The 13,249-nt window shown below is 37.8% G+C and overlaps 1 protein-coding gene and 1 long non-coding RNA gene across 7 annotated transcripts in view; both read left to right on the top strand.

Annotated features, from left to right (window-relative positions):
• LOC105465254 (exocyst complex component 6B) overlaps positions 1–13,249 on the top strand; it is a 676,825-nt gene that overhangs the window by 148,020 nt on the left and 515,556 nt on the right. The window lies entirely within an intron of this gene.
• LOC139357893 (uncharacterized) overlaps positions 1–13,249 on the top strand; it is a 104,676-nt gene that overhangs the window by 34,297 nt on the left and 57,130 nt on the right. Inside the window, exon 1 of the long non-coding RNA XR_011611896.1 lies at positions 1–13,249. This exon is cut by the window's left edge and continues 34,297 nt beyond it; it is cut by the window's right edge and continues 37,395 nt beyond it. This is a non-coding gene — a long non-coding RNA (uncharacterized lncRNA).

Here is a 13,249-nt window from a genome sequence, read left to right as displayed (position 1 = left end):
CAGTACTACCAGAATCATTGTTTCCAGCCAAGCATTGTTTATATTCCATTTCTCTTCTGAAAACTTTTGTTGCCATTTCCATCAACTTCTAAGATTTAACAATTTTATAGTTCCTCTTTTCTCTTTTCTTCAGAGAATATTTTCTCCAATTATGAATGCACACTTTACTTTTTCTGTTACCTCCTCCCAATTCATTTTACAACTTTATACCGTCAGCGAAATCTCATGAGATTACCAGTTTTTAAATCAGAAATGTTATTCTTTCTGCCAAACTTCCTTCCTTTTCTTAATGAAAATGCACTTCCAAAAAACATAATCTTGACAGATTACATCTAAGAAACCCACATTTCTTTGGTTTACCTTTAAATATATTTGTTTTAAACAGGGGTTCCTAATCTGGGGTGCATTCAAAGGGTTCAGGAGGTCTATTAACCCCCTGAAGTTATATGCAAGATAGACTAGGCACGATGGCTCACGCCTGTAAATCTCAGCACTTTGGGAGCCTGAGGCGAGTGGATCACTTGAGGTCAGGAGTTCAAGACCAGCTTGGTCAACATGGTGAAACCCTGTCTCTACTAAAAAATACAAAAATTAGCTGGGCATGGTGGCATGTGCCTGTAATCCCAGCTACTTGGGAAGCCGAGGCAGGAGAATCACTTGAACCCAGGAGGCAGAGGTTGCAGTGAGCCAAGATCACGCCATTACACTCCAGCCTGGGTGACAGAATCAGACTCTGTTTAAAAAAAAAAAGAAATTATACGAAAGATCAGTATATCTGCATGTATTTCTGGGGAGAGGATCCATAACTTTCGTTAGGATTTCAAAGTAGTTGATAATGTGGAATAATTTTAAGAGTTATCCTGTTAGTGTGCTTACTTTAGAAGAGAGATTGTATCTTGAGGTAATTTTTCTTTGTGTCTGATGAAATCCTAGGAGATTACAAAACAATAGGTCCTCACAAATTTTAATTAAGTGTATGTATTGAGAATTCATATTGCTCACTAATTTGATGTGTGCATGCACACATGTTAGTGTATCTATGTTCTAATTTAAACAGACTGTTGTGGTGTGTGTTTTAACTATTAGTCTGCTCCAGTTCCTTTTTTGTGATTGTTGTTGGAGACAGTCTTGCTCTATCGCCCAGGCTGGAGTGTAGTGGCACGATCTTGGCTCACAGCCACCTGTGCCTCCTGGCCTCAAGCGATTCTTATGCTCAGCTTCCTGAGTAGCTGGGACTACAGTTGTGTGCAAACATACCTGGCTAATTTTTGTATTTTTAGTAAAGATGGGGTTTCGCCATGTTGGCCATGAGGCCTCCAATTCCTGGCCTCAAGTGATTCGCCCACCTTGACTTCCTAAAGTGTTGGGATTGTAGGCGTAAGCCACAGCGCCCAGCCTGCTCCAGTTCCTTAATAAGCAGACATATCTCCTTTCTGGTGGACCTCCAGCCACACTGTTTCACTACTGGGCAGTGAAATCAGATTGTACACTAGCGGCAGCAGTATTTATAGGCCTTGAAACAGAAATTGGTAACTGTGTTACAAATGTTTAGCAAGCCACATTTCATGACCTGCTTTGCAAGAAAAAATTGAAAGTGTGAACAGCTGTTGGTACGTTGCATTTGCATTTCTGAAATTTCAAGTAAAGCTAAAACATTAACAGCTGCGATAGATAGATTCCTGCAGTTGACCTAGTGCCTCAGGATGTGCAATACATTGATGTTGTCAGGCTGTCAGGGTCCTGGTGAGAACTGTAGAGAGAGGGAGAATCTGAGAGGGAAAACATGTTTGTTATTCTTTTAAGTATTTTTTTTTTAAATTAAATCTAGAGAGTCCTACTGGAATCTAGCAATCCTCTATTGTCACTAAAAGAGTTTTTGATTTAGGAATTCCAGTGGTTGATTGTCCTTAGACCATGCATGTCTTAAAAATAAAGTAGTTAACTTCCTCATGGATTGCTCATCTTTTTATTTTGCATTTTCTGAGTTGTATGTCATTAAGAGACTTCAGTTCTGCTTCTAAATGTGTTTGGATTTTCTACATGTCTTCATGTTAGGCACTGTTGAGTACTCTTATGAAATCCAAAGACTTGAAGGCAGAATTAAACTTTGTTGATGAAATTACTTTAAGCAAACCCACCTTTGATGATATTTGTGAATAAATTACATTGTTTTTCTCTTCTAGGAGTTATGAAGTAAACTGTCAAAGAATGTAGCACTGTTTGACTTCTAGGCCCACTGAAGCTCAACTCAGAGTGTTTTGGAGAGGATCCAGATGAAACAGGGTTAAAAGTGTGAAGAGTACACTTGAAGGTGTTGGGTGTCTGAAGCTGTAGAGGAAAGTGTTGGGGAGGGGGAGGAAAGGATCAGTCTTGACTGTTTTGATCAGATATTTCTTCTAAGTTTGCTGATACTTACTATCCCTTTTTCCTTTTTTTTTTTTTTTTAAATATAAAAATAAAGACAGGGTTTCACATTGTTGCCCAGGCTGGTCTTGAACTCCTGGGCTCAAGGGATCCTCCTGCCTTGGCATCCTGAAGTGCTGGGATTACAGATGTGAGCCATTGCACCCTGCTGATACTTACTCTTTATTGTCCTACACTCATTCTCCCCATTTGTGTACAACTACAGGAAGGAAGTTCTAGGGTTTATGTTATGCTAGCTGAGAATCAGATTAGAGATTTGGGCTGTATGGCTGAATCTTAGGCTAAGATTCTATGCAAAAAGACTAAAGACATTCTGCTACTAAGATTTAGTGGAATTTATTTATGATGAGAATGATAGTCGTTTGTGTTTTTCTTCTTTCTGGCCCATTTGGGTCCAAAGCATCACTCTCATGTATCTCTCATGAGGTGGATTAGTCCAGAAATTTTTTGTTCTGGGGGTTTTTGGTAGAATTCCTTTCTTGTTTGAAAGTCAGAACAGTTATGTAGTCAGTGGTAGTATATTTTAAAAGTTGCCTAGGAAGTATAAAGATCTTGTGATATGAGTCACTTCACAGGAATATAGTTGACATCTGATTAGGCAGGGATGATTTTTCTTGCCCTCTTTGGTTAGAGTTATTGCCTCTGTATAAGAAATGGTGTTCGGTGGTTCCCCCTCCACTTTCAACCACTAGACTCGTTAATCTTATTGAAGATTTCAAATTTTATATGTAGTCTGTGCAGGTAGCCAGATGCCATATGCTGTTAATTTCTGATTCTGTGAAGGCCAGATCATACAGCTGGAAATGATTGAAAATAAAAGCATGTTCTTTTGTTTAACAAGACAAAGCCTATTGTGTACTCTGCTTCTGATGCTTAAAAGATGTATTTTTTTTTTCTTACTGCGTAGTATGTAGGGCTAAAAGTTTTGAACTCTTCACTTCAGAAATTACTTTTCCAGACAAAAGAGCAAAACAATGTTTGTTTAAATTGTTCTCTGGAACATGACTGATAGTGTTTACAACATTTCTATGACATTTTGATCCTGTGGGGAGTACTTGGAGAGGTATTTAAAGTGCTTTTCACTAAATCAGATGCTTTGTAGTGTTTGAACCTTTTTAAAAAATCATTTGAAAGGTTGAAGTTCTGAGTTGAGAGACAGAAAATGGCCAGGGCATTCTCTAAAGACTAAGAGTGGCTTATCATAAGTAAAACTGATTTTTTTCCCCTCTTAGAAGTTGAAAACCTACTTCTTCTTCTTCTTTTTTTTTTTTTTTTTTTTTTTTTAAAAAACTAGAATGAAATGTACACTTATTAGTTCAGAGCCTGGTCTGTTCATGCCATATCCCTTCATAAGGGCTGTTTTCTGGAGTCTATCTTCTATTCAATGAAAACTTCTTTGGAAAAAGTCAGTGAAGGGGTGTCTGTGTGTTTGTCTTAAAAAAAAATTCTGCTACAGAGGGAGCTATAGCTTGATTCAAGTGCCAGAGATGTATTAGTAGAACATAGAGGAAAGCACCTCTATGTCTGTATAGTATACTGTAAGTATACTAATGTAAGTATACTGAGCCAAAGATAGAGGATAAATAGAAAACTTTGTGGTTTGTACATTGTCCCCCCACACCGCCCTTTTTAGAAAAGATTTTTGAGACATGGTTTCACTTTGTCACCCAGGCTAAAGTGCAGTGGTGTGATCTTGGCTCACTGCAGCCTTAACCTCCCAGGCTCAAGTAGTTCTCTCCATCTCACTCTCTTGAGTAGCTGACTACAGGCACATGCCAACATGCCTGGCCAATTTTTGTATTTTTTGTAGAGACAAGATTTCGCCATGTTTCCCAGGCTGGTCTCAAACTCCTGGGCTCAAGTGTTTCACCTGCCTCGGCCTCCCAAAGTGCTGGGATTACAGGCATGTGCCATGGTGCCCGGCCTGTGCTTTCTAATCGTGATGTTTGACCTGCCAGTTTAAGGCATTTAGCTGCTTGAAACTGCCTCAGGGGATTTTATGAGCTGTAAAGATTCCACAAGAAAAATATTCAAATAATTAATCCAGTTTGCACAGTCAGTTATTTACAGAGAATCTCAACTTTTAGGTAGATTGTTCAGAAGATTCTGTTTAATGCTATCAGACTAATAGAATGTTTAAATGCTGTCTTTATACTAGGAGAGATCTCATTCAGCTTTTTATTTTTTAATCAACTGTGGCAGTTTTGTGTTACAGAGTTCCAAACATGAAAGTCAGTACAAAGTTCAAAGAACCAGTTAGTGATATTCCTTGATCATATAGCATTTATCAGTAGGCCTCCTCTGGATGGTACTATTTTGGGTGTATACCTGTACAAATCATAGTGGAGCAAGATATTTTAGTAGTGCTTGTTTTGAGTGGTATATAAAGAAACACATCAACCCAATTTTGTAGAGGGTTTATGTATCAGAGTTTGGTATTAGCCTAAAAATATGAAAAGGCATATATTTAGGAAGCATTTAAACATCATTGTTACACACATGTATATCATGCATTGCACAACTTAGTTACATTGACACTGTCTATTCTTTAGGCCTTTGTAATTTAAACCGATAAATAATCATTATTTATCTGTTTATGTATTTATCATTATTTATGTTTTTCAGTCAGTTGCACAATCTTTTTTTTTTTTGAGTTGGAGTCTCGCACTGTCACCCAGGCTGGAGCGCAGTGGCGCGATCTCGGCTCACTGCAAGCACTGCCTCCTGAGTAGCTGGGACCACAGGAGCCCGCTATCACGCCTGGCTAATTTTTTGAATTTTTAGTAGAGACAGGGTTTCACCATGTTAGCCAGGATGGTTTCGATCTCTTGACCTTGTGATCTGCCTGCCTCGGCCTCCCAAAGTGCTTGGATTACAGGTGTGAGCCACCATGCTCAGCCTGCACAACCTTTTAAAAGGTATACGATTTATTACCACTCGATAGACATAAACGATTGTAGTAAATGAAAATATGTAGAAGTGCATTTTGCCTTCATGTTTGTAGACAAATGTGAAAGTGAGGGACACTGAATGTTAATACAGCACTGGTTCCAAGACTGTTAATTAACAAAATACTTTCTATAAGAAGATGGGGAGTCTGATCATCTGTAGAAGGTAGGACCTTCTTAATCATAGAGCAACACTTGAGAGAAATCTCAGAAGGATGGTGTCCTTGAAATGAGATTGGGAGTATGCTTGATTGGTGGGAACTGAAAGGACCAAACTGGGGAGATACAAAGTGAGATAGCTGAAACTTTCTGGTGAAACTCACTGATAAAAAGAGATTATAGAGTCTCATAAAATCAAAGTGGTGAGAGAAACCTTTAAAGTTGTAGAATCCATCCTTTCTGCAAAAGCAAATATCCTTCTTCAGTGTTACTTCTAAATGAAGTGAAGTTTTAAATATATAAAAAACAAACAAACCCCAAACTCTTTTGGTTGGTAGATGAATATTTCAGTATCTGCCATTTGTCAGACACTGTACTATTAATGTGATAGATACAAGTTTGTGAAGAGAATAATTTTTCTGCTAGGGTCTTACTGTCTAATTGAGGGCTGATGGTGGTAAAAGACTAATCTTAGGAATTTAAAAACTAAGCATGCTTATAATTGTGATAGGAATTATTTTCTTTCCAGTGATAGAAACCTAACTTAAATTACCTTAGTCAAAAAAAAAAAAAATAATAATAATAATAAAGAAAGAAAGAAAGAAAAAAAAGGAATTTACTGGCACATATAATTGAAAGTTCCAGGAATGGATCTCCCTTTAAACACACATGGGTCTAGTGTGCTAAACAGTCTGCTTTTCTTTGTTAAGACTTTATTGTTAAGGAAACTTTAACAATGAAGGATGACAATGATGGCCTTCGGCAGCTCTGGGCTTACATAATGTTAAATATTAACCATATACTTTGCCAGATAACTTTACCAAAGGCCCAGAATATGACTCAGCTTGAATCATGTGCTCAATCTTAAACAAGACCAGAGGAATGGGACACTCTGGCTAGCCAGAGTTGTAGGCATCCCTGTGTTGGGAAAGGCTGGGCAGGTTATTGACAATCATAGCCTTTCATTCAGTAAACACCAATGCCCTACACTCTAGACCAGTTAAATCTGAACTACTGAGGCTGTAACCTGGGCATTAGTATATTTTAAAAGTATCCTTGGTAAATACTGATGTAGGCCTTGAGAGTCAATGTAAAGACTTGTCTTTGAGTGAGAAGGAAACCATTGGAGGATTTACAAAATAGTATTATTTATTGTTTTATTGCTATTTTAATTGTTTTTTTCTGAATATTTCCTTTTCTTTTTTATTGATACATATTATATGCACATATTTTCAGGGTATATGTAATAATTTGATACATTCATATAATCAAATCAGAGTAATTGGGATATCCACCACCTTAAATATATATCTTTTCTTTATGCTGGGAACATTCCAGTTATTCTCTTCTAGCTATTTTGAAATGTACAATTGGTTGTTTAATGTAGTCACTCTATTGCCCTATTGAACATCAGGTCTTATTTCCTCTAAGTGTATGTTTGTATCAATTAGTACTCTCTTCACCACCTTCCCTCAACCTATCCCAGCCTCTGGTAACCATCAGTGTACTCTCCATCTTCATGAGATCCACTTTTCAGGCTCTCACATATGAGTGAGAACATCTGATATTTGTCTTTTTGTGCTTGGCTTATTTCACTTAATGTAATGACTTTTGGTTCTATCCATGTAGCTGCATCTGACAGACTTTCATCTCTTATGGATGAGTGATATTCCATTGTGTATATATACCACATTTTCTTTTCTTTTCTTTTTTTTTTTTTGAGACGGAGTCTCGCACTGTCGCCCAGGCTGGAGTGCAGTGGGGTGATCTCGGCTCACTGTAAAATCCGTCTCCCGGGTTCCCTTCAGTCTGCTGACTCAGCCTCCCGAGCAGCTGCCTGCCACCACGCCTGGCTAATTTTTTGTCTTTTTAGTAGAGACGGGGTTTCACCGTGTTAGCCAGGATGGTCTGGATTTCCTGACCTTGTGATCCGCCCTCCTGGGCCTCCCAAGGTGCTGGGATTACAGGTGTGAGCCGCTGCGCCTGGCCATATACCATGTTTTATCTGTTTACCCATTGATGGACATGTAGGTTGATTCCATATTTTGTCTGTTGTGAGTAGTGCTGCAATAAACATGGAAGTGTAGATATCTCTTTGATATATTGATTTCATCTTTTTGTATACCCAGTAGTCGAATTGCTGGCTCGTATGGTAGTTCTGTTCTTAGTTTTTTAAGGAACTTCCATACAGTTCTCTGTAGTGACTGTACTAATTTACATTCCCACCAACAATGTATGAGGGTACCCCGTCCTCCATATCCTTGCCAGCACCCTGCTATTCCCTGTCTTTTTGATAAAAGTCATTCTGATTGGGGTGAGATATCATTGTGGTTTTGATTTGCATTTCTTTGATGATTAGTGATGTTGAGCCTCTCTCCTCTCCTCTCCTCTCCTCTCCTCTCCTCTCCTCTCGTCTCCTCTCCTCTCGTCTCCTCTCCTCTCCTCTCGTCTCCTCTCCTCTCCTCTCGTCTCCTCTCCTCTCCTCTCGTCTCCTCTCCTCTCCTTTTCCTCTTTCTTTCTTTCTTTTTTTTTGATGGAGTTTTGCTCTGGTTGCCTAAGCTAGATGCAATGGCGCGATATTGGCTCACTGCAACCTCCACCTCCTGGGTTCAAGCGATTCTTCTACCTCAGGCTCCCAAGTAGCTGGAATTACAGGCACCCACCACCACGCCCAATGAATTATTTATTTTTTTTTAGTAGAGACGGGGTTTCACCGTGTTGGCGACTGGTCTCGAACTGTCCTGACCTTATGTGATCCCCCCCTCCTCAGCTTCCCAGAGTGCTGGGATTACAGGCTTGAGCCAGGGTGCCCAGCCAGAGCCTTTTTCATATACCCATTGTCCATTCGTATGTCTTCTTTTGAAAAATGTCTATTCAGATCTTCTGCCCATTTTTAAATGAGATTTTATTTTGCTATTGAGTTTGAGCTCCTTGTATATTCTGGTTATTAGTCCCTTGTCAGATGGATAGTTTGCAAATATTTTCTTCCATTCTTTGGGTTGTCTCTTCACCTTGTTGATTGTTTCTTTTATTGTGCCAAAGCTTTTTAGCTTAATGTAATCCTGTTTGTCTATTTTTGCTTTTGTTGCCTATGTTTTTGAGGTGCTACACAAAAAAATCTTTGTCCATCCAATGTTCTGGAGCATTTCCGCAATGTTTTCTTCTGGTAGTTTCATAGTTCCAAGTCTTAGAATTTGAGTTTGTACATGTTAAGTTTGAGGATAGCTCTAAGACATCCAAGCAGAAATGTTGAGTAGGGTGACTGGATTGGATTTATGAGTCTGAGGTTCATGGGAGAGGCGTAAGCTACTAGTATAATTCTGGAATTCATCATATAACTGGATGGAATCACGTAGAAAATAAGTGTCAGTAGAGAAGAGAGAACTCCAAGGACTGAGCACAGAAACTCTTTAACATTGAGAGGATGAGGAAAAGAGTAGCCAGCAAAAGAGATTAAGAATAGCATTCAGTAAAGAAGCAGAAGAGCCAGAAGGTAGAGGTGTTCCAGATTCTTTAATAATGAAGAAAGTTTTCACTGTGAGAGGTAGAGCAATTTCCAGAAAAGAAAAATTGTTGGGCAATTAATACCATCATATCACAGAGTCTTGAATGCCATTTTGAGGATTTGGGCTTTTTACTGTCAGCCGTATTAAATATTTATGAATAGCAGAGGGGCATGATCAAGCTTGTCTTTTAGGAAGGCTTACTGGGAAGGGTAAGCAGTGTCTAGGCCTGATTAAATAAAAAGAGACCTAATTGAGAAAGTATTGCAGAATTCCAGGGGAGAAATGATATAGTCTAACTAACTTATTGGTTCAATTCTGTCAAACGTAATGCTGCCTTTTTATAAGGAATATTTTATGATGCCTCTTTTATAGTCTTGAAATAATTAAACTTATAGCTATTAATAATATATCTACACAATTCAAAAAATAATATGATGCCCTAAATGTAGTATAAACAGGAAATAAAATGAAAGCAATTTATAACAAAATATTATATATTTTCATCTATAAATACTTGAAGACATAATGAAATATTGATAGCATAGTGAAATAGTTGGATAGTTGTTTACAGATACCTTGTGTGCTAAAATACAAACTCATTCCAGCGTGCTGTATTTCCAATTTAAATGCCATAAGCAGCATTACAGTTGGTGCTTAATATTCTGAGTTACGGAGCAACTTTTGTAGAGTTCTGAAAAAACCACAAAATACAATTTCCCCTAATTTATATGGCTATTACATTTCTATAAGTTCAATGCATATTAAAGCTGTGCAAATGGTAGTATTTCATGAATACTACCATTAAGTTATGGGTTCAGGTAACTAATTCAAGACATTTTCTTTTGACTTACATGAATGTCCACTGGGACATCAGATAGTTGAGAGTGATGTGGGATATTTCTTCTTTTTATAGGACTATCCCACATATTTCAGGTTGTCTAGCATCCCTGGCTCTACCTGCTGCCAATGGTGCCTGGCTACCCTACTAATTATTGTGATAAAACATCTTCCACACGTTTCTCAACACATGCCTTCCCGCAACGCACAGACTGTGTAGAAATCCCTAGTTTAAGGTGTAATAGCATGTTTCATCTCTGTTTCTCCTCTTTAAAAATAACCTGTGGTGGATTATGGCATCATGTTTTAGCATTTTATGAATAATTAGGAAAGGATACTGTTTGGTTTGGTGTTTCTAGAATTGTATACATGTGCATTTAAGTAGTTGGTGATATTGGTGGTGACGATATGTTTATTTTAGTGTTAATTTCTCACATTTGTTTTTGGAGCTCTGAAGCGTGTTAAAAAAAAAAAAACAAACTATGAAAATGGTACTGCCACCCCCCATTTCATAAATCAGAATCACTTCTTGACTTTATTTTTCCCTTCTTTTTTTTTTTTTTTTTTTTTAAGCGAATCATCTTTCTTAGATTTCTGTGGCTAATTCGATATTGGGTAAGGAAAGCTTGGCAGTGAACCTCCCATTTATAAGCATTGTGAAAATTTCTTCTGTACTTACAGTGATTAGAACTTCTTGCTGCTCTCTTGTTCTTGAGATACTGGTGAACAATGTTTACAGGATTTAGGACTATTATTTTTCCATATTTGAGTATGAGTTTCTTTTTTGTTTCTTTAAACTAATAGAATTTATTTTAATAAATAATAATATGTTTTTTGATATAAAGTCTTGCTGTGTCACCCAGGCTAGAATGTAGTAGTGTGATCACAGCTCACTGTAGACTCAAACATCTGGGCTCAAGTGATTCACCTGCTTCAGACTCCCAAGTGGCTAGGACCACAGGTGCATGCCACCACACCCAGCAATATTTTTGTTCAACTTTTATTTTAGAATTAGGAGGTACGTGTGGAGGTTTATTACAAAAGTATATTGTGTGATTCTGAGATTTGAGGTATAACTGAATCTGTCACCCTGGTAGTGAGCATAATACCCAACAGGTAGTTTTTCAGCCCTTGCCCCTATCATTCTCTTTCCCCGCTAGTAGTCCCCAGTGTCTGCTGTTCCCATCTTTATGTCTGTGTGTATCCAGTGTTTAGCTCCCACTTGTAAGTGAGAATATGTGGTATTTGGTTTTCTGTTTTTGCATTAGTTTACTTAGGATAATGACTTTTAGCTGTGTCCATGATGCTGCAAAGGATATAATTTTGTTCTTTGTTATGACTGCAAAGCATTCCATGGTGTATGTGTACTATATTTTCTTTATCTAGTCTACGTGGATGGGCACCTGGGTTGACTCCATTTTTTTGCTGTTGTGACTAGCTCTGCAATGAAGATATGGGTTGCATTTTTTTTTTTGTAGAACAATTTATTTTCCTTTGGATATATACTCAGTAATGGCATTGCTTGGTCAAATGGTAGTTCAACTCTTGCTTCTTTGAGAAATAGCCCAACTGTTCTCCACAGTGACCAGATTAATTTACATTTTCACCTATAGTGTGTAAATGTCCCCTTTTTTCTGCAGACTCACCAACATCTGTTATTTTTTGACTTCTTAACAAAAGCCATTCTGACTAATGTGCAGTGGTATCTCATTGTGTTTTTGATTAGACTGCTTATATTCAAGGTTAGTAGTGATATGTGAGATGTGTGATTTGCATTTCTGTAATGATTAGTGGTGGTGACCATTTTTTCATATGTTTGTTGGCCACTTATATGCCTTCTTTTGAGAAGTGTCTGTTCATGTCCTTTGCCCACTGTTACTGAGGATTGGTTTTTTGCTTGTTGATTTAAGTTCATTATAGATTCTGGATATTAGACCTTTGTTGGATGTATAGTTGGTGAATATTTTCTCCCATTCTGTAGGTTCCTGTTTATTGATAATTTCTTTTGCTGTGCAGAAGCTCTTTAGTATAATTAGGTCACACTTGTCAATTTTTATCTTTGTTACAATTGCTTTTGAGGACTTAGCCATAAATTCTTTGCCAAGGCCAATATCAAGAAAGGTATTTCCTAGAATTTCTTCTAGAATTTTGTAGTTTTAGGTCTTACATTTAATTCTTTAATCCATCTTGAGTGAATTTTTGTATATGGTGAAAGGTAGGGGTCTAGTTTCATTCTTCTGCATATGGGTAACCAGTTATCCCAGTACCATTTATTGAACAAGGAGTCTTTTCCCTATTGCTCTTTTTTTTGAGTTTGTCAAAGATCAGATGGTTGTAGGTGTGCAGCTTTATTTCTGGATTTTCTATTCTGTTCTATTGGTCTGTGTGTCTGTTTTTGTACCACTACCATGCTGTTTTGATTACTGTAGCCTTATAATATAGTTTGAAGTCAGGTAATATGATTCCTCCAGCTTTGTCTTTTTGCTTATGATTGCTTTGGCTATTCAGGCTCTTTTTTGGTTCCATATGAATTTTAGAGTAGGTTTTTATAATTATTTGAAAAATGATGTTAGTAGTTTGATAGGAGTAGTGTTGAATCTGTAAATTGCTTTGAGCAGTATGGCCATGTTAACAAGATTGGTTCTTCCAATCTATTAAATATGAGCATGGAATGTTTTTCCATTTGTTTGTGTCATCTCTGGTTTCTTTCAGCAGTGTTTTGTAGTTCTCTCTATAGAAGTCTTTCTCCTCGGTCGGGCGTGGTGGCTCATGCCTGTAATCCCATCACTTTGGGAGGCCAAGGCGGGCAGACCTCGAGGTCAGGAGAAAGATACCATCCTGGCTAATATGATGAAACCCCATCTCTACTAAAAATACAAAAAATTAGCTGGCCATGGTGGCATGCACCTGTGGTCCCAGCTACTTGGGAGGCTGAGGCCGGAGAATCACTTGAACCCAAAGGTGGAGGTTGCAGCGAGCTGAGATGGCACCACTGCACTCCAGCCTGGGTGACAGAGCGAGACTCCATCTGAAAAAAAAATTTTTTTTCCTCCTCTTTTGTTAGATGTATACTTAGGCATTTCTGTGTGTGTATGTGTGTGTGTATGTGTGTGTGTGTGTGTATCTATTGTAAATGGGATTGCATTCTTGATTTACTTCTCTGCTATAATGTAATTGGTATATAGAAATACTACTGATTTTTGTCCATTGATTTTGTCTTCTGAAACGTTGCTGAAGTCCTTTATCACTTTCAGAAGCCTTTTGTTGGAGTCTTTAGGGTTTTCTAAGTACATAATCATGTAGTCAATGAAGACCGATAGTTTGACTTCTTTTTTCCTTTTTAGATGTCTTTTATTTCTTTTTCTTCCTTGATTT

The sequence above is a fragment of the Macaca nemestrina genome, chromosome 13 (genome assembly GCF_043159975.1).
Source record: "Macaca nemestrina isolate mMacNem1 chromosome 13, mMacNem.hap1, whole genome shotgun sequence".
Taxonomy (NCBI): Eukaryota; Metazoa; Chordata; class Mammalia; order Primates; family Cercopithecidae; genus Macaca; species Macaca nemestrina.
The sequence above is the reverse complement of the archived record's forward strand: the minus strand, read 5'-3'. Positions and strand labels throughout refer to the sequence as shown.